The sequence below is a fragment of the Palaemon carinicauda genome, chromosome 12 (assembly GCF_036898095.1).
Source record: "Palaemon carinicauda isolate YSFRI2023 chromosome 12, ASM3689809v2, whole genome shotgun sequence".
Taxonomy (NCBI): Eukaryota; Metazoa; Arthropoda; class Malacostraca; order Decapoda; family Palaemonidae; genus Palaemon; species Palaemon carinicauda.
In genome coordinates, this window is record NC_090736.1 from 63,545,690 (window position 1) to 63,549,712 (window position 4,023).

The window sequence follows — 4,023 nt, forward strand, 5'->3', positions numbered from 1 at the left end:
TAAAGGCAAACTTATAGCTAAGGGTCTGTTAATGAGATTATTTATCGTGATAACGGTGCATAACATCTAATTACGTGCAAAACTACATTCATATGTTACATCACGTCTTTGGCATGCGAGTGTGTGCAAACAAGCATTAGCTGTGCTGTAAAATTGTACATATAACAATTTTATTTCAACATCGAGTGCATTGGTGCTTTGAGACAACGAAGATTAAAGCAAGACGTGAATAGGCTGCAGTGTAGAATTCACACAGCCTTTGGCAATGTGCGTTCAATTACATACATAACATGCAAGTGCTTAGTGCGTTCTTTGCAGTACTGCGAGGGCTCGTAGTTGAACTCAAGCAGTGTGTGCTTTTGTGCAATGGTGCAAGGTAAGACTCGTGCATTTTATTTTATTTCCGTGAAGTCTTGAATTGTTACTTCAGGACTTGAATGGTGCTAACAAATTCTACCAGTGACATCTGACAAAGCGTGTTACAGTGAAGTGCGAGCATAAATACTGTGAGGTGCAAGGTGCAGTTAGTTGTTGGAAGTTTCGCTTGCTGCAAAACCTCTGTGCAAGAAGCATGAAGTGCAATTGGCGTGAATGCAGCGGTGCAATTTCGAGTGCATATCCATAATCACATTACTAATGATGATGAAATTATATTATTGTAATTATGATAAAAATTAAAATAGTAGGTAATTGTAGTAGTAGTAGTAGTAGTAGTTGTTGTTGTTGTTGTGGTGGTGGTGGTTATTGTTGTTGTTAGGAGGATTTTAACACTAACAACAAATGCGGTTTTCTATCGTCAAATAGCACCAACCATTTTAAGTTACTAAAGGAAAACTACAGCATTTAATTGTTTGTGATATGGCCAAAAAAAAATTGATAGGAAGTCGGATGAAGGGTAGTTTCAACACACATTCCTGTGATCATCATCATTCATTTGCAGCTTACTAATAAATATCATTTCCCCTAATTCTAATGGGAGTCAAATTATGCCTTTACTTAAGGCAGAGCATTACAACCATGAACTGAAAAGTTAAAGAAATATCAAACTTAATAAATGAAGTAAGGTGATTGCGTAATTAATTTCGAGTTGGATATAAATGAAAAAATTAATTTAAAAGGAGCAAGAAAAACCTGGAACGAGGATTGGATGGGTTCTCCTCAGTTATGTACACAACTTTGTCTCGTTTCCAGGAAACTTTAAGGTCCCCACTCTCTCATGTTCGAAAGAACACAGTAACTTAATGTACACTAAGCACTTGGTCGGCTCTCCCTTCCCGTCAGTGAAACGGGAAAGAATTGAGACGGAATAGGAACAGGGAAGAGGGGACAAGAATACAACAGTTTCATTTTTTTGTAGAAAAGTCAGACTTTCCTTTACTCCCTTAAAACACCAAACTTAGTTTCCGTCTGGTAATGTCGTGCGGGGGAGGAGGGTCTCGTCTGCATGAACAGTGTAAGGTGCTGGGGTCGTCTGCATGGGAAATTTAAGGTATGTAGGTCTTATGCATGTTAAGTGCGAAGTAAGGGAGTCTGCATTGACACTGTAAGATATGGGGGTCGTCTGCATGGACACTGAAAGGTATGGGGGTCGTCTGCATGGACACTGTAAGGTATGGGGGTCGTCTGCATGGACACTGTAAGGTATGGGGGTCGTCTGCATGGACACTAAGATATGGGGGTCGTCTGCATGGACACTGTAAGATATAGGGGTCGTCTGCATGGACACTGTAAGGTATGGGGATCGTCTGCATGGACACTGTAAGGTATGGGGGTCGTCTGCATGGACACTAAGATATGGGGGTCGTCTGCATGGACACTGTAAGATATGGAGGTCGTCTGCATGGACACCGTAGGGTATGTGGGTCGTCTTCATGGACACTGTAAGATATGGAGGTCGTCTGCATGGACACTGTAAGATATGAGGGTCGTCTAACCGAAAAAATGTAAGGTATGTGGCCGCCTGAATGAACACTGTAAGGTATGAGGTCGATTGCATGGAAAGTGTAAGGTATGGCGGCCGTTTGCATGGACTTCGTAATGTTAAAGTCGTTTACATGGGCAGTAAAATGTACGGGATTATTCTGTAAGGACAGTTTAAGGTGTGAAGGGCATAGAGTTTGTTTACATGAGCACTAAAAGGGATGGGGTTGTTTGCATGTACAATATGAATTTATGTAGGGTCGTCTACTTGGACTGAATGATATCTGGGTCGTCTGCATGTTCTGTTTAAGTTATGGTAGGAGTACTTTGCATGAAGAGTACTGGGTTTGAAAGTTGTTTACATGAGTTATAGAAGGTATGAGGGCCGTGTGCAGGGACAGTGCAAGGTATGGGAATCATCTGCAGGGACAATGTAAGGTAATGAAGACGTCTGCATGGATAATGTGAGGTAAGGGAGTCGTCTGCATAGACAGTGTAAGGCATAGGGGTCGTCTGCATGAACAGTGTAAGATATGGGAATCGTCTGCAGGGACACTGTAAGGCATATGGGTCGTCTGCATGAACAGTGTAAGATATGGGAATCGTCTGCAGGGACACTGTAAGGGAAGTGGGTCGTCTGCATGGACACTGTGAGGTATGGGAGTCATTTGTATAGACAGTGTAAGGTATGGGATCGTCTGCTAGGGTAGTGTAAGGTATGGGGGTGGTATACATTGAGAGTGTAAGGTATGGGAATCATCGGCATGGACAGTGTAAGGTATGAGGGTCGTCTGAATGGACAGCAGAAGATATGGGATTGCTCTACATGAAAAGCGTAAGGATGGTGGTTGTCTGTATGGACAGTCTAAGGCATGAGGTTTGTCTGCATCGAGAGCAGATGGTATTGGGGTTTCTTGTGTGGACATTCTGGATGGCCAGTAGATGGTACGAGATTGTTTTTCATGGAGAGTAGAAGGGATGGAGGCTGAGATGGAGGTCGTTTGCTTGTAGTGTATAAATTATTGATGGGCCATTTGCAGGGACAGTATAAGATATGAGGGTCGTCTGCATACAGTAAATAAGGTACGGGGATGGTGTACATGTGCAGTTTAAGTTAAGTTGGGAGTCAATTGGATGGACAGTATAAGGTATGAAGGCCATCTGCATGGGCAGTAGATGTGATGAAGGTCGTTTGCATGGGTAGTGTAAGGTATGTGGTTAGTATGCATGGGCATCATAAGGGATATGGGTTATATAAATGTTCGATGTAAATGGATATAAGGGTCGTTTGTAAGAGCAACATAAGTTACAAAGGTCGTCTGAAAGAACGGTAAAGGATAGAAGATTGTCTGCATGGAAGCCATTTGCATGGATATTGTAAGTATGAAGAACGTCTACATGGTCAGGGTTAAAGAAAGGAAATATTCTGTATGGACAGTATAAGAGAGGAACCGTCTATTTACAACAAAACGACAGTAATGGCTAGTTGCATGTTGAGTTAAATGGATAAAGATTTTCTGCTTGTCAGTATAAGTGAAGAGAAGGTGCACTTACACGTTTAATTTTAGCTATGACGAAGGGTATCTGTATGCAAACTGTAAAATATATATTTACAGAGTGAACAGTGATAGATACCGTTCGAAAGCACAGTAGAAACGATGAGTCGAGCGCACGTGGGGTGTAAGAACTGAATGTTGGCAACATGTACATTGCATGGTATGGTGAAGGTCCTCTGCATAGCATGTATAAAGGTTGAAATTCATCTGCATGCAAAGTATAAGACACTAGGCTCGTCTACTTGGGCAGTGTGAGGGATGGGGGGTTTTAAATAGTGTAAAGTACAGTGTAGGGGCTAAGGGTTATAAGGACAGTGTAAGGGATGGCGGTTGTATGAACCCTGTAAGGAATGAGGGTTGTAAGGATAGTGTAAGGAATGAGGGTTGTAAGGACAGTGTAAGGACAGTGTATGGGATGAGGGTTGTAAGGACAGTGTAAAGCATTAGGGATGCAAGTACAGTGTAGGGGATAACGGTTATAAGGACAGTGTAAGGTACGAGGGTTATGTACAGTGTAACGGATGAGGGTTGTAAGGACGGTTTAAAG